This window comes from Anastrepha obliqua, unplaced genomic scaffold (assembly GCF_027943255.1).
Source record: "Anastrepha obliqua isolate idAnaObli1 unplaced genomic scaffold, idAnaObli1_1.0 ptg000009l, whole genome shotgun sequence".
NCBI lineage: Eukaryota > Metazoa > Arthropoda > Insecta > Diptera > Tephritidae > Anastrepha > Anastrepha obliqua.
In genome coordinates this window covers 1676388-1694602 of record NW_026562178.1, presented here as the reverse complement: position 1 = coordinate 1694602, position 18215 = coordinate 1676388, and the positions used below count along the sequence as shown (strand labels likewise).

The following is an 18215-nucleotide window of genomic DNA, read 5'->3' as shown; positions in this document are numbered from 1 at the left end:
AATACCATACTATTCGAATACCTCATTATATATTCATTTACATCAGGGAGAAAATGCTTTTAAAAATATAAAAATTGCATTGGCCCTTCTCATGGTGCATGCACTTGTACATAAACCGATTAGTAGTCCGCTAATCTAAATAAATATTAACCAAAAATATTCGAATAGTGAAGTATTCGAATAGTGATATATTCGAATAGCATTATTCGAATAAACGAATAAAAAATTCGAATAAATATTATTCGAATTACGAATACCTCTCGAATAAAAGATTTTATTATTCGAATAATTTTTATTCGAATAGTCCCACCCCTAATTTGGAGGTACAATATTCATCATCATGAGCCAAGCGCTGATCCTCATATCAGACTGGTGTCGTACTGAAGAATTATCTATTGATACTCGCAAGATCCTTTCACAAATAAACTCAAGTTGGAACTTGGTACAGTAATTGTAGAAGGAACTATTTAAGCAACCAAATAAAAAATATATATACAGACGAATTGTTTAAAATAAAGGTCTAAATTGGAAATCTCACCTCGAAGCAGTGATAGAGAAACCCAATAGAGCTATGTCGAAGTCTTTATGACAGAACAATTGGTCTAGACTCTAAAATTACACACATGCTACAATCTAAAGAAGTATCAGCGCTCGTACGCAATGGTTTGAGACAAATGGAGAGAAGGCGAAAAAGCTAAAACATAGCACTAAATAGCTGAAGTTCTGTAGCATATTAGTCTATACTTTTCCTGCGATGGAGTAACTTACGATTGTGCCGTAGGACCATTTTCTAGATCAATTTATTTGGATGCAGGTAAACTGACGACACGGGACATAGAAACTTATCTTTCTATGGTATGGACAGAGACATGGTGGGTGGGGGAGTACTGTTATGACAAGGGTGGCTCTCTTATGAAATGACCTAAACAGTGTGTGGTAACAAACAGATGCTACTTTCGACGTATTGCATCAGGACAATAACGGACGTTGAGTTAAGTGCTCAAACCGCCTCCCGACGAATACTTAACGGTTGTACCGGAGGGATCGGTAATTTGACGGTAGAAGGTTAAGTTCGGGTTAAAGTCCCTGATTGACGGTGCTTCCTCTTCGTCTCGTAAAAAAAACAAAACAGACTCTAAAATTATTCATTGCATGTATATCATGATGATAGCCTCCCTTATTTGCTGGCTTAAAGCCAAACAAGCAGCCACTAAACAACTAGTTACTTGATAGTTTGCAAAGTCAAGCCTGCTTGGCAATAACTGGTGCCATGAACAGCTGTCCCACAGTTGCTATAGATGCGATAGTGGACTATCCCCACTACATATTTTCCTAAAAAAATGTGCAGTCAGAAATGCACTTAATATTTAAATCTTACTTGGGAAAGATCTTCCTGATTTTGGTAATACAATCGTTATAACAGAGATACCGGATCAGAATATAATTCGTTCATTAACAGATTATATAATTCCGAAATGTGTTAACCGTAGATTTGAAATCATAATTTCAGACCGCGGTGAATGGGAGCTGGGAGGACTTAGGTCGGTGCGGGAATCTATGATGCAAGTAAGAAAATCTCCGAACCAATGGGCAAATGGCCCAGCGTCATTCAGGCTGAAACTCAAGCAATTTCAATCTGTATGAGGAGCAGAAAGGGTGCAACCTTAGCTGGTTGTTCAATGCATTCTGCGTTTCGATAAGAAAAACACAATTGTATGGTTTGAATATTGTTATTGAAAGCTGGACTGCGCAGCTGTGTGTTTTATTTTCGCTCTATGAAGTTATTTATTGTAATTTAAAGGGTAATTTTACAACATAAAATCTTAAAAGAGTGCTAAAAGGTTCTCTACATACAAATTGCGACCTTTTCTATATCCTGCCACAAATTCAGTTTTTTTTGTGTATCTAAATTTAATTTATATAAATTTATACAAAATGAGCACAATCATTGCCCCCGCCAGCGGTCTTGCGCATCTTTTACGCCCCTTTTGCCACTGACTTATTCACTGCTGATCGTTTTTCTCTTCACTGCATTAACTGTAACTGTTCTTGCACTCAGGCTTTTATTGCAGTTGCATTTTATTATATTTACCTCATCTGTACAGGCATGGCAACTCGCACTAACAAGCGCCTAGTCATCACTAAAGCCACCTACGCCCCAAAAGCTGGAAAATACGAGAATTGGCCTTCACTCTCATCGATTACACGGCTTGAAACGAAAATAGAAACGAGGGCACATAAAGCAGAGTATGAAGGATTATGCGGCGAGGCTCGTGAGAGTTTAGAGTAAATGTGCGCAACTTGAGCAGCTACGAAATGAGATGTGTGAGCTCAAAGCTAATCTCAGCGTTATAACTAACAACAATGTCTCAGCAGACATCATTGTGCCGATTTTCACACGGAGACATCTGCTAGGGAGACACTGGGAATTCTCTTTTCATGTCTCATTTGGGGTCGCACGGGTAAAATTGTTTTCGGCAACATTTTGAAGTTTACTACTTTAGCATCTTCTGGTTCGGATATATTCTACAACCAGCTAACAAGCAAATTGGAGAACGTTCGTCAACAGTTTCTTAAATACTTCAATGAAGAATGCAAACTGGTTGAATAATAAATAATTTTTAACATATATATAATATAATATATATATTTTTTTACTTGAATAAAAAAAATTAAATTAAAAATACTTCATATACAAACAATTAACTTAAAATTAACTTGAGTATCTAGAAATGGGGAAAAATTAGAATTCAACCTAAACATGTCCCATAACTATTTTAAAGTACTCGTGTACCTACTTTACTCACAAATAGTCGTGCATTTCCCAAGTAGCGTTCGGATGTTTGTCATCGTTTATCTTGATTGAAAACCTGCACATAACTCAGAACTTTCTCCCACAAAAGAAGAAAACAAATGAAGCAACTGTCAAAAATTGTCTGCCGGTCGTGCTTTATGGGAACAAAGGAGCGCGTTGAGACGTGCGCTCTGAAGGTGATGAAGGTTCGTCAATAGGTTACGAGGGCCGACTAAACGCTTGAACCTACAGTGGTTTGGAGAATGTGCCGCTAAGGAGCCAGCCATGGTGGTAGGTCTACTCGTGAGTGGGACCGGTATGCAAAAGAGACATAAGTTACGAAGGGTTTATGGTGTTTCAAATTTGCAGCTGCCTTCTCAGAGTCTAAGTAAAGCCGATTTGCGTTGCCATGAAAGACAATTAAATAAGCTGGCAGTTGAACTATACGCACAAGTCAAGCCAAAGCTGCTAATCGGACTCGACCACTGCCACCTTGGTTTGCCGTCAACTACAATGAAGCTAAACAAGTGTGGGCCATTCGCCGCGAATACTGAGCTAGGATGGATTGTGTTTGGGCCAACAATGAACTCTTATCCATCATTACCATCATGTTTATTCGTTAACTGCCACACTGACCAATCTGTACATAATATGGTTGCTGAATACTTCGAGACGGAAAGCTTTGGGGTCGAACTGCGCCTATCCTAGAAAGTGAAGCTGATGTCCGTGCTCGCGGAAGTTTGCAGTGTACTACATGCCGTGTTGAAGGAAGGTATCAGACTGGTCTGCTCTGGAAGCGTTCTGACATACAGCTACCTGCCTGCTTTTTTATGGCTTTGAAAAGATTAGCGGGTATTGAAAGGAAAATGAGGCGCGGTACAGGCTTGGCCGCTGAATATAAGCGCATCATAAATTTTTACGTTACGAAGGACTACAGACGAAAGCTATCGCCAGAAAAAGAGGCTTTAACTTACAATAGGACATGGTACTTACCTCATTTTGCCGTTAAGAATCCAAACAAGTCAGGCAAGTTACGCATGGTGTTCGACACGGCTGCTGAGGTGGACGGTGTGTCCCTCAATTCACAGCTCATGAAGGGTCCACAAGAGCATCAGTCTTTGCCTGCTATACAATTCCATTTTCGGGAAGGAATATTGGCCGCGTGTGGTGGCTTTAAAGAGATGTTCCACCGGGTGCTGGTTCAACGTGACTACAGATGTGCGCAACGATTTCGTTGGCGCCAAGGTGATACTACCAGGCAGCCCGAGGTATATGAGATGCGCGTAATGACCTTTGGAGCATCATGTTCGCCTCGCGCCGCCAACTATGTGGAGACGATCAACGCGTTAGAGTATTGCAACAAAGTCAGTGCTGCTACCCGAGCCGTGAAATCGATATTGGACTAGCATTATGTCGATGACTATGTCGATAGCTTTGACACAGAGGAAGACACGAAACAAGTTCGAGCAATACATAAGATGGCCGGTTTCGATCTTTGCAATTTCGCATCAAACTCGTTTAGAGTCACAGAAGCACTTAGTGGTGATGGGAATATTCGTCAAATAGCAAATAAAGTAGGAGTACTAGTGGACAGAGTTCTCTGTTTATTTTGGCAAGCATCGACCGACAACTTTGGGTGCAAACTGAAATTCAACAACGTAGATACCAGCGTTTTGGACGAAGGGCCCCGTCCGACGAAGCGAGAACTTCTCAGTGTGGTCATGTCGATCTTCGGCCCGCTGGGCTTTCTTAGCAACTTTGTAGTGAGCGCTAAGATCCTCATGTGTGGAAGCATGACATCCGGTGGGAGTAGCCACTGCCAAACAACGTAAACACAGCATGGGAAGCATGTCGTAAGCAACGGCCTATGGTCGCCGAATATGCCATCCCTCGATACTATTATCGAAATGGTAAACTGAAAGTTTTGCAGCTCCATGTTTTCGTCGACGCCAGCGAGGATGCGTTTGCCGCGGTAGCCTACTGGAGGTCAACTAACGCCGCCAGTGAGGTGGAAGTCGCATTTACCTCTGCAAAAACTAAATGCGCGCCGATGAAGTCATTGACGGTCCCTCGATTGGAGCTTCAGGCAGCCGTATTGGATACGCGTTTGATGAGCTGCCTCCGGGAGGAGCACTGCTTGGGCATCGATGACTGCGTTATTTGGAGTGACTCCAAAACAGTGATCCAGTGTCTTCGCAGTGAACATCGGCGCTATAAGCCATTTGTGCAGCATCGGATCGCCAAGATATTAGCTACAAGTACAACTGCAAATTGAAGGTGGCTACCTACCACGAACAATGTCGCTGATGGGGCCACTCGAGCTAATAACTTTGTCGACTTCAGCTCACCCGCCCCTCGGTCCTGCGACCCTCCATTTTTATTACGAGAAGAGCAGACTTGGCCGACAGAGAGCTCCACATGCTATTATCATAAGGAAGCTGACAAGGAACTATGCCCTAAATTCGCCCTTGCAATCGTAAGCTGTACGTTTCTAGATTATAACCGATTCTCTACATTCAGCAAACTAGTGAGAACGACAGCATGGGTCCTGAGATTCATTGACATTTGCCGCCGCCGTAAACCGCCAGACCGATGCTATGGGTTGACTGCCAAAGAAGTTGAGACTGCAAAGCTTTGTTTGTGCCGTCTCGTTCAACGTGGTGAATACACCGATGAGTTTCAGCATATCAAAAGCGATCACAATCTGCCACGCACCAGTTCGCTCATACACCTTTCGCCTTATATAGACGAAGATGGTGTTCTTCGTGCACGAGAACGCATAGGTGTTGCCAGCTGACTCCCAATAAGCGCGAGACACCCTATCATACTGCCGCCAAAGCATTGTTTCTCAAATCTGATCGCCATGCACTACCATGTCAAAATGCATCATCAAAATCTAGAAGCCTCTATTTGTGAGATTCGTCGCCTCAAAAGTTTGCTGCGCAGTATAGTCGCCAATTGCGCCATATGCCGCCTAAGTAAAATCCAAGCCGTATCACCATTGATGGGCCCTCTTCCGATTGATAGACTAACTCCTTATGCTATACGGGTCTTGATTACTTTGAACCGATAACCGTAACTGTTCGCCGCGCCAACGAAAAAAGATGGGTGGCGTTATTTACGTGCGTGACAGTCAGGGTTGTGCAGCACTGACTCATGTATAATCGTAATGCGCAACTTTATAAATCGTCACGGCGTCCCGTACGTATGAGGTCCGATAATGGGTCGGTACTGACATGGAAGCAAAGCGCTTCTGTGAAGTCTTCGATTGCAATCGCCTGCAGAGTGAGCTGTCGGAAAGGGGCGTAGAGTGGATATTTAACTCGCCTTTCAACCCGGTAGAGGGGGGCGCTTGGGAACGATTGGTGCAGTACGTCAAGAGAGTACTACGACGCAGTTTGAAGGAAACGTCGCCACGGCAGCACACGCTCAACTGCTTCCCAATCGAGGCGGAAAATATTGCCTATTCTCGGCCGTTGACGCACCTTCCATCCATGCCAATCAAAAGCAGCCAGACTCCAAATGATTTCCTTCTGGTTGAAGCCAACACACAGCGAACGCCGATTGCCAACGAAGTTCTGGTATGCTTTCTTCGAAAACAGTGGCGTCTTGCTCGACAACTAAGGGACCATTTTAGGAAACGATGGGTAGCGGAATACCTTCCGACATTAACACGCCGGGTTAATTGATGCCAAAGAACCCCTATGCAGATAGATGACATCGTTCTCATATGCGATCACAATATATCTCGTCGGGACTGTTGTCGAAGCAAGGTGGAGCGCTTTTATATAGAGTGGATGGTGAGGTCAGACGAGCTAACTTACGCACTTCTAGTGGATTAAAGCGCCGCGCCGTCTCCAAATTTGCTGTTCTGGACGTTGATGGTGGTAAATCGGGTTGACTCACGCGAGCTCCTGATTATTTCGATTTCACATATTCTATGTATTTGATTTTTCGCTAATTCTTTGCATGCACGATTCTACATACAAGTTCGCGCATGTTCGCACAATAGGTAACGGTCAATGCAGAGTTCGTATTTCATTGTTTCCTGTTCGTATGCATACATACAGGGTTTGATTGAAAAGTAATGGGCCTTTCCGCGCGGTGCGTCTGCCAAGCGATCAACCGAATCGGCTGGTGGGGGAAAATGATCGTTGGACCTTCCGCTTCCACTAGAAACCGGTCCCAGTTCGCTAGCAATAGCGGTGCAGTCAACATCGCTCCGCGCGTGAAAGCTGTTTTATAAGTGTGTTAGGATTTTGCAGTGGCGAAAATGCAGCGATCGTTGGATCAACGTTACTCGATCAAATTGCATTGGCCAAGATGAGGGTCCCACCCTCGCTACATCCCAGACCTGTCCTCTCCGGACTTCTTCTTGTTCCCGTATCTGAAAAGAAAGCTGAAGGGGAGGCGTTTCGACTCCATCGAGGCGATCCAAAAAACTGTGACAGCCGAATTGAACGCGATTCCGGCGGATGAGTTTAAAAATGTTTTCTGCAGTGGAAGGACCGCTACCAGCGGTGTATTGACGCTCGACGCTCAAGGGTCCTATTTTGAAGATTATTAGTTGTATAAGCCAAAAGGTTTAATAAAACTGCTTAAAACAATAAGGCTCATTATTTTCAATCAAACTTTGTATGTAAACACGCGTATGTAGGTAAATTAATGTTAATTTTTGTACATACATACCGCAGTGTCTTTGTTGAATTTGCCGAACACACTGCGAAATAAACTTGGTGAGTTAAATTCGCAAGCGGGTTGACGACAACCTACGCCAGGCCGATCCCGGCGATCCCCGCATAAGGGATCTCAATTTGGAGATCCGCCGACTGGTAAATCAACACAAACGGACCAAATGGATTGAGCAACTGAAAACCTGCAACTTCACCACTGGTGTAAGTAAGCTCTGGTCCACCGTTAGGTCTCTGTCGAACCCGACTAAGCACAGCGACAAGGTGCCCATTAGCTTCAATGGTGGCACTTCGTCGGACGGAAAGAGATGCGCGAGCTACTTGAGCTGGTAATTCATATTGCGGCTGCACAAACTGATGAACGATGCCATTTGCCCTGAAGGACTAAACACGCTGATGTTAAAAAAGCTGGGTCCATTTGGAGTAGAGTACCTCACCAAGGTTTTCAATATGTTCACAGACTCTCTCATAATTGTTGACAAACGGAAATCGGAGAGAGTGGTCCCACTACTGAAACCTGGGCAACCCGCCAACCAAGGGGATTCTTATCGGCCGATAACTCTCCGTTCCCCTGTAGTGAAGACTCTTGAAGCCCTCCTACTCACACTATACACGAAACACCTGACCCCAGCCTCACACCAATGATTCCCAAAGAGTTCATAGCACCACCACGGCACTCACCGTCATTAACACCCAGGTAAACCGCGGCCTCATCTAAAACCGCCCCTGCGAGAGGACTGTCCTAGTAGCGTTGGACCTAAAAACCGCTTTCGACACTGTCAGCCACTCCACACTATTAGATGGTATTTTACAGTCAGCACTCCCGCCAGGGCTGAAGAGGTGGACCGCGAACTACTTGAGTGGTCGTCACTCGTCTGTGCTATTACGAGACCAAATCTTTAAACAGAGGAAAATAAAGCAAGAAGTTGTTGTTGTTGTTGTTGTAGCAGCATAAACATTCCTCGTGCATATACGAGGAATGCTGCTGAAGTGACAGTCCTTGGCCGGATACAAATCCGGGTCGTTCCGGATGCGTAGAACCGACTCTCGTGGGAACGTTAAAGCAAGGAGTTCCACAAGGTGGTGTCTTTTCACCCTTGCTTTGTAACTTCTATGTCTCGAAACTCCCCCAGTCACCAGAGGGAGTCTCTCTGGTCTCCTACACCGACGACTGCGCAATAATGGCCTTGGGCAATGACATTGATGGCTTGTGCGCCACAGTAAACGCTTACCTCGCCTGCCTTTCCCCCAAGTGCTGCCAGCAAGCGATTTGGGGACCTGGTTGCGATTTTGGGCTTTAGTGGCAATTGCAGTTGAGTGCGCAAAGAAGGAGAGCAAACTGTCGAAGGTTACACCCAAATTTTAGGATTGTTTACCGTCGGAATTGGTGTCATCGACTTTTACCTTGAGGGGTTGTCTGACCTCTTTGTCCAGGTGGTTAAGAGGGTCGCCGTTTACTTGGTGGGGGGAAGTTGGAGATTCCTCGCAGTGAAAAAGCGAGAAAGGTCGGTGAGGTAGTTGTTCACTTTGGAACACAGGCCATCAATGTCATTGTCCGACGCCATTATCGTGCAATCGTCAGCGTATGAGATCAGGGAAACTCCCGCTGGCGGTTGGGGGAGCTTCGAGATGTAGAAATTAAAAAGCAAGGGTGAAAGGACACCACCTGCGGTACACCCTGCTTTATTTTTCTCTGTTTTGAAGTTTGGTCTCGAAATATCACTGACGAGAGCCGGCCGCTCAGGTAGTTTGCGGACCACCTCTTCAGCGCTGGCGGGAGTGTCGACTGATAAATATCATCTAGTAGCGTGGAATGGCTGACTGTATCGAAAGCGGTGAGTGCAGTGGTGGTGCTATGCACTCGTCGGAATCCGTGCTGATGTGGGGCTGGGGCCAGGTGTTTCGTGAAGAGTGGGAGTAGGAGGGCTTCAAGTGACTTCACTACTGGGGAAAGGAGAGTTATCGGACGATAAGATTCCCCTTGGTTGGCGGGTTTCCCAGGTTTCAGTAGTGGGACCACTCTCCCTGCTTTCCACTTGAAGAACCTTGTGAGGAATCCTACTCCCAGAGGTCACAGATGCTTCAGCATCAGCGCGTTTAATCCATCAGGGCCAATGGCTTTTGATGATTTCGATTTGTTGATGGCCCCCTGAACCTCATCACCGGAGAAAGTAAGTGGCGCACTGTCGTTCAGTTTGTGCAGCCTTCTGGTAGCACGATGTTTGGTTCTGTCGACCGGAGTATGAAAAGCCGGCTGCAGTATGAAAAGCCGGCTAAAAGAGCTCGCGCATCTCTTCGGGTCCGACGAAGTGCAACCGTTGAAGGTGATAGCCACCTTGTCGTTGTGCTTCGTCGGCTTCGACAGGGACCTAACGGTGAACCAGAGCTTACTCACCCCAGAGGTGAGGTTACAGGTCTGCAGGTGCCCAACCCATTTGATCCGCTTATGTTGATTTACCAGTTGTCGGAACTCCAAATTGATATCCCTTATGCGGGGATCCCCGGGATCGGCGTGACGTAGGTGGTCACGCTCGTTTGCTAAGCTGGCTGCTTCGCGGTCCACCTCTTCAGCCCTGGCTGGAGTGCCGACTGTAAAATGTCATCTAGTAGCGTGGCGTGACTGACTGTATCGAAAGCCTTTTGTAAATCCAATGCTACTAGGACCGTCCTCTCGCAGGGGCGATTTTGGTTAAGTACGCGGTTTACCTGGGTGTTAATGACGGTGAGTGCCGTGGCGGTGCTGTGCACTCTTCGGGAGCCATACTGGCGTGAGGCTGGGGTCAGGTGTTCTGCAAGGAGTGGGAATAAAAGGGCTTCAAGTGTCTGCACTACTGGGGAAAGGAGAGTTATCGGACGATAAGACTCGCCTTGGTTGGCGGGTTTCCCTGGCTTCAGTAGTGGGACCACTCTCCTTAATTTCCACCTATCAGGAATGATGAGAGTGGACATAGACAGGTTGAAGACCTTGGTGAGAAATTCTACTCCCAGTGGACCCAGCTTTTTCAGCATCAGCATGTTTATTCCGCCAGGGCCAATGGCTTTAGATGGTTTCATGAGTTTGATGGCCCCCTTATTGTTGTTGTTGTTGTAGCAGCATAAACATTCCCCACACTTACATACGGTGAATGCTGCTGGAGTGACAGCACTTGGCAGGATATAAATCCGGGTCGTTTCGGTAACGTAGAACCGACTGTCGTGGAAATGATGGCCCCCTGAACCTCGTCGCTGGAGAAAGCAAGCGGTGCACTGTTGTATGTCAGTTTGTGCATCCGTCTGGTAGCACAACGTTTGGATCTGTCGGCCGGAGGATGCAGTATAAATGGCCGACTAAACTAGCTCGTGCATCTCTTCGGATCCGACGCAGTACGACCATTGAAGGTGATATCCACCTTGGCGTTGTGTTTCGTCGGGCTCGACAGGGACCTTACGGTGGACCAGAGCTTGCTCACACCAGAAGTGAAGTTACAGGACTTCAGATGCTCTTCCCATTTGGTCCGCTTATGTCGGGTTACCAGTTGCCGGATCTCCGAATGGAGGTCCTTTATTCGAGCATCCCCGGGATCGGCCTGGCGTGGGCGATCACGCTTTTTCGCCAGAACAGCTGCTTCAGCTGGGAAATTGGGACGTACGTCCCGGATCCGTCCAGCGAGTATGAAGCGAGCCGTGGCGGCTGTGATCACCTTGCGGAATGCGCGTTCGCCTACGCGCACATCGGTGGGAATGGGTAGGGCTGCGAAGATGTTCTCAGTAAATTCCGCGAATCTGGTCCAATCAGCTTTGTTAAAGTTTATGTATGACCGGTGATCCTCGGAAACAAAGTCGGCAGGTTTCTCGATCGAGATGATAATGGGCAAGTGGTCTGATGCAAGCGATAGCATAGGTCGCCAGGTTATGCTATTTATCAGACCTGCGCTAGCAATTGTGATGTCAGGCGAGCTGCTGCAATTGCCCACTACCCTAGAGGGGCGTCGTCGTTTACAGTGCTGAATGTCGAATCGTCTATCTGCTCTGCCAATAGCTGTCCCCTACGATCATTTGGCAGGCTTGAATGCCAAACATCGTGATGCGCGTCAAAGTCACCTACTATCAATTGGTTTTCTCCCCTGATGAGCGCACCAATATCAGGGAGATATTCTGCCGAGCAGCAGATGACAAGGGGTATATAGATATTATACATTTCGAGCTCGGCATTGCCTGACCGGACAGCTATACCTTGACATTCTAAGGTGCTGTCCCTGCGGTCGATGCCTTCATCGATGAGACGATACTGCACTGTATGGTGGACTATGAACGCTAGGCCACCACCGTTGTCTCGCTCGCGGTTCTTTCTATGCACGTTGTAGCCGTCCCTGGTAATCAGGGGGGAGCTAGCGTGCAGTTTTGTCTCTTGGATCGCAGCTATCTTCATACCATACCGCCTCATGAAGTCAACTATTTCGTCAATCTTGCTCGTGAGTCCGTTGCAGTTCAGTTGTAATAGCTTGAAGCTTCGCGGGAGTGTAATCGTTAGTCGGGGGGTGAGGGATGCGTGGTGTTGTCTACGTTGGTCCTGCTGTGCGTTCCACAAAATTTATTGTGGCCTGACGTTGACTGGCGGCCGCGCCACTGGGGGCGGTTGCGGGTGCAGAGCTCTGCAGCAGGGGGCAACGAAGTCGCGTGTCCACTCACGGGTGGTGTGCAGGCCGGAGCACCTCCGAAAATGGTACCAGCCACTGCAAAAATTGCATTGGACAGTTGTCAAGTTCCTGAAGAGAAGTATTTGGAGCAAACGTGCTGCAATGGATTGCTCCTGTGACGAAAGATTGGGGGTGGGATACGGTACACTAGACAGGGCTTGTTTACTGGGGCGGCAGCCCTTGGTCGGGAAAAACCCGAGTCATTCCGGTAATGTAGAATCGACTGCCATGGGAATGTGAAAAGCCCTTCTAGTCGACGCTGCTGTAAACTTCAAATTGAATGTTTATATTCTTGAAGTGTTTCTTAACTCTAAACTTAAGCAAAAAATAGTGCAGAACAACCTTCCACTGAACGTCTCTGGATGTGAACTTCCTTTTTTTATTTCAGGCGCCTGGCAACACCAACTTCTCGTTAAATTACAGGACTTTAACAACACATTATTCACTATAATTTGCCACATTACACTCTATATTTTTTAACATTTCACTAAAATTCACCAAATATACACTCCCACGCGTGTTTTTACCGATTTTTATGCTAATATTCTAATTATATCTATTAAAATTAAATGCAAATTCATTTGCCTATGCAATCACATTCCAATTTTAAGCGCGAACAAGAAGATTGGAATTACAACAGTATGGTGTTGCCGGATGCCTGAAAATGAAAACAAAAATTAAGTACTTGAGTTTAGTGTTAATGATGGGAATGGGGGTTATTGTGCCTGCTTACTACATACACGCATATGACGTTTTAATTTTGGATTCAATGGTTTTAACACGGAAAGGAGTTTTACGCAAAAATACTGTGCATTGCGTAGCCGGAGTTGGACTGATGAGGGTTATATTTTTGAAGTGCGGCCGAAGGCCGCCCACGCGAAAAGAAGTTCTACGCAAAAATACTGTGGATTGCGTAGCCGGAGTTGGACTGATGAGGGTTATTTTTTTGAAGTGCGGCCGAAGGCCGCCCACGCGAAAAGGAGTTCTACGCAAAAATACTGTGGATTGCGTAGCCGGAGTTGGACTGATGAGGGTTATTTTTTTGAAGCGCGGCCGAAGGCCGCCCACGCGAAAAAGAGTTCTACGCAAAAATACTGTGGATTGCGTAGCCGGAGTTGGACTGATGAGGGTTATTTTTTTGAAGCGCAGCCGAAGGCCGCCCACGCGAAAAGGAGTTCTACGCAAAAATACTGTGGATTGCGTAGCCGGAGTTGGACTGATGAGGGTTAAGGAGTTCCACGCAAAAACACTGTGTTAATAATTTAATTTAATTTTAATTACTTTATTATTTTTTGTGATACGCTTAATATCATTGTTTTTAAGTTTAAATGAGTTATATGTTTTTATTTTCAAAATTATTTCTCAACTTTAAATTACAGCAAAAAATACTGCAGTTTTACAATGAACCTTCCACTGAACATCCCTGCGTGCGAACTTCGTTTTCATTTCAGGTTAAATTACTTAAAAACTATAAGCCTCCGGCAGGTTCTGTTTTCAGTTTTAAGATGGGGATACACCCCTCTATCACCCCCTTTTTACCGTTTTTTCCAAAGCGATATACATTATACTAAATTTTAGCCGCGGTTTTCAGTTTTAAGATGGATATGGAGTCGGACCTATTCACCTTATAACCCACAAAATGGACACTAAAAACGTTCCCACGACAGTCGGTTCTACGTAAGCGGAACGACCCGGATTTTATCCGGCCAAGGACTGTCATTCCAACAGCATTCCCTGTATATGCATGGGGAATATTTATGCTGCTACAACTACAACAACGAATTTATTTACAACGACATACTTCAGGATGTGATTTTAGCATTTCCTGAAGAGAATATAACACTTCAGGGGCGTTTTACACAAGAAAATGGGCCAAAACACTCCTTAATACCAATACGTTCAAGGTTTTTACAAAATACAGTTAAGTTTTAGATTCGATAAGCCACTCAACTCACTCGACCTACACTTCAATCAAAACCTATGGATAAATTCAAGGCTCCGACCCCATGTCTTCTCCCATCACTTGTTTTGAGAGAAATATTACGAATTTTTCAATGAAATTCACAGGAGATGTTCACTTCGTGCTTATTTTGCTAAAACTAGGGCTGGAATTTAGAACAATGCCGATCTTGGAATTTCTGGCAAACTATAATGTTTTTTTTAATGAAACTTGGTGGAGATGTTAGTGAGGTGTTAAGGAACACTCTTTATAACTTTAAATTAATCGGGAAATAATAATTTTTTAATTATTTACATTCAAAATGCCCTTGGGAACATCAGTATAATTTGCCACATTACACTCTATATTTTTTAACATTTCACTATAAATCACCAAATATACACTCACACGCGTGTTTGTACCGATTTTTATGCTAATATTCCAATTATATCTATTAAAATTAAATGCAAATTCATTTGCCTATGCAATCACATTCCAATTTTAAGCGCGAACAAGAAGAAGATTGGAATTACAAGAGTATGGTGTTGCCGGATGCCTGCAAATGAAAACAAAAATTAAGTACTTGAGTTTAGTGTTAATGATGGGAATGGGGGTTATTGTGCCTGCTTACTACATACACGCATATGACGTTTTAATTTTGGGTTCAATGGTTTTAACACGGAAAGGAGTTTTACGCAAAAATACTGTGGATTGCGTAGCCGGAGTTGGACTGATGAGGGTTATTTTTTTGAAGCGCGGCCGAAGGCCGCCCACGCGAAAAGAAGTTCTACGCAAAAATACTGTGGATTGCGTAGCCGGAGTTGGACTGATGAGGGTTATTTTTATGAAGCGCGGCCGAAGGCCGCCTACGCGATAAAGAGTTCCACGCAAAAATACTGTGTTAATTAATTTAATTTAATTTTAATTACTTTATTATTTTTAGTGATACGCTTAATATCATTGTTTTTAAGTTCAAATGAGTTGTATGTTTTTATTTTCAAATTCATTTCTCAACTTTAAATTACAGCAAAAAATACTGCAGTTTTACAATGAACCTTTCACTGAACATCCCTGCGTGCGAACTTCGTTTTCATTTCAGGTGTATGGCAACACCAACTTTTCGCTAAATTATAGAACTTTAACATTAAATTACTTAAAAACTATAAGCCTCCGCAGGTTCTGTTTTCAGTTTTAAGATGGGGATACACCCCTCTATCACCCCCTTTTTACCGTTTTTTCCAAAGCGATCGGCATTATACTAAATTCTAGCCAAAACTAGCACCAACACTATTCTGTTAATAATAGTTTTTAAGTTATTTGTTGATAAAGTTTGTCTTTTATCTTCACCAAATTTTGATAGAATAAGTGCATTTATCACATTTATTTTAATAAATATTGAAACTATATTAACATACACATACGTTTTTAACTCTTTTTATTTATTTATACCACAAATTAACCATTTATATTGCATTTTTAAGTTGCTAACTCCAAATATGCCAGCTAAATTTACAATAACTGAAAAGCATGGCTGAATGGAGTGCTGCCAGAAGCAAAAAATATAAAAAAATAATAGAATGCGATTGAAAACGAAGCAACATAGGAACATAATTTCCACACACTCTTTTCTGTTAGAATAATGAAGGAATGGGGGTTTACAACCTCTAAGGTGTATATATTGAGTTCATAAATATATATAAATACAATATCGATATAATTTTCGAAATACAGTTCCGCTTCACGTAAAACTCCTATGTGCAGCGGAGACGGTGTTGCACTATTAAGGGTTATTTTTTTGAAGTGCGGCCGTAAGCCGCCTACGCAGAAAAAAGTTTTACGCAAAATGTTTTAATTATTCTTTTTTATATATAGATATTTAATATATAAAAAAGAATATATATAATATATTCATAATATAGGGAAAATTTGGAATTAAAAATCGCGCGATTTTTTATTCCAAATTTTCGCCTGCGGCGCTTTTTTTTCTTTTTTTTTAAATATATATATGTATAATATAGTGAAAATTTGGAATTAAAAATCGCGCGATTTTTTATTCCAAATTTTCGCCTGCGGCGCTTTTTTTTCTTTTTTTTTTAAATATATATATGTATAATATAGTGAAAATTTGGAATTAAAAATCGCGCAATTTTTTATTCCAAATTTTTGCCTGCGGCGCTTTTTTTTCTTTTTTTTTTAATATTTATATGTATAATATAGTGAAAATTTGGAATTAAAAATCGCGCGATTTTTTATTCCAAATTTTCGCCTGCGGCGCTTTTTTTTCTTTTTTTTTTAAATATATATATGTATATATATATATCATATATTCATAATATAGGGAAAATTTGGAATTAAAAATCGCCTGATTTTTTATTCCAAATTTTCGCCTGCGGCGCTTTTTTTTCTTTTTTTTTAAATATATATATGTATAAAATAGTGAAAATTTGGAATTAAAAATCGCGCGATTTTTTATTCCAAATTTTCGGCTGCGGCGCTTTTTTTTTCTTTTTTTTTAAATATATATATGTATATGAAAATGTGAAAATTTGGAATTAAAAATATATATATCATATACTCAAAATGCATACAATCAAACATACTTTACTGAAAATCAAGCATTAATATATATATGTATATAAATATATACATATATCCATAAATATACCTATATATATATATATATATATATGAATAGACGTATATAATATAGAAATAATTTGTAAAATTTTGTATTTCTAGTCATTTATTATCTTCTAAAATTGTTTATTTATACGATGTCTGGCAGCACTTCGGCTAGTTGTAGTAACCAAAATAGGAGGATTCTTGGTCAATTTTACAATTTTTAAATTTCAAATAACTTAAAAACTACAAGCCTCCGGTAGGTTCTGTTTTCAGTTTTAAGATGGGGATACACCCCTCTACCCACCCCTTATACCCCTTTTTTTAAAAGGGGCGGGAGAACAAATGGGGATTTCCCCGAGTATTCCTTTTTTGTTCCTATTGCACCTAGTTTAAGTTTTAAAAAATGTTTGAAATATGACATATATTTATTATATTAGTTTATGAATAAAAACCACACTTAATTCAATATGTTATATATCTAAAAAGCTTGCATTTTCCGTATGAACCTGGGGATCGCTATTTTAATGACCATATGTTTATTTATATACATACATAGATATATATACAAATGGTCATTATATATATATATAATACATAAACATAAACATATATTTCTATATATGCAAATACATTTTTATAAATTCATAATTCAGATTATACATTTTACTGGCACAAATAGTCACAACAAACTACATACCCGAAAACAGTCAATAGTTGAAAGAATTCTTTTGCAATCGCATGTTCGTGCCAGCCTAGTTCATGTTTGAATTCACTTCACACAAATATCCAAGTTTTATTATAGTTGGCTTAAAGCCTTAGACGAAGCACATATTTCACTCTCTATATTATTTTATATATACATATATAATATTATCAAACCTCTTAAAATCTAATACAACATTAGGAAATATTTTTGAATATAGAATACATACAACCACTCCAAAATTAAATTTACCATAGACCCTGATAAAAACCAGACTGTCTTCAAACGATCTAAGCTTCTTACATATCGTCGAAAGAGCGGAACAAAGATGGCAGCTACAATAAGCGAGTAACGAGTGAACTGGCGTGCTCTATATCTTAGGGATTACCAACGCAAAATTGAGCATACGCATGGCATTGCCATGTAAATAAAAATTAAAGATTTGATAACGACATGAAGGAAGATCAAGTGATGGATTTCCTTTATCGTCTAAAATGTTTGCTTATTATGCCAAGTAGGTGGACTTAATTAAAAATTTCTACACACAGCTTTTTCATTAATAAATCAATTATAAATTATCAATAACAATTAATTAAAACATATGGGTTGGGTTTAGAAAAATGTGACATGGGAAATTTTAGGCAAAGTATAATGACTTATTTCATGAAACTTTATGGAAATAATAGTTTGGTAATTATTTTCCCTTAAAGTGTCCTCGGGAACTTCACTATAGTTTAGCACATTAATAAATAAATAATTGGCGCGTACACTTCTGTTAGGTGTTTGGCCG

The 18215-nt window shown here is 42.1% G+C and overlaps 1 protein-coding gene across 8 annotated transcripts in view; it reads right to left on the bottom strand.

The window, feature by feature from the left end:
• Positions 1 to 17768, bottom strand: part of LOC129251244 (host cell factor-like) — a 149947-nt gene extending 132179 nt beyond the window's left edge. For 2 of the 8 annotated variants that reach the window (XM_054890599.1, XM_054890605.1), the window contains exons 1-2: positions 17655 to 17746; positions 17420 to 17562 (exon numbers count right to left, since the gene is read on the bottom strand). The gene's annotated coding sequence lies outside the window, so the exon portion shown is untranslated. The other 6 variants (XM_054890606.1, XM_054890607.1, XM_054890602.1 and 3 more) reach the window with 5 other exon arrangements.
• Positions 17769 to 18215: the final 447 nt, after the last annotated feature.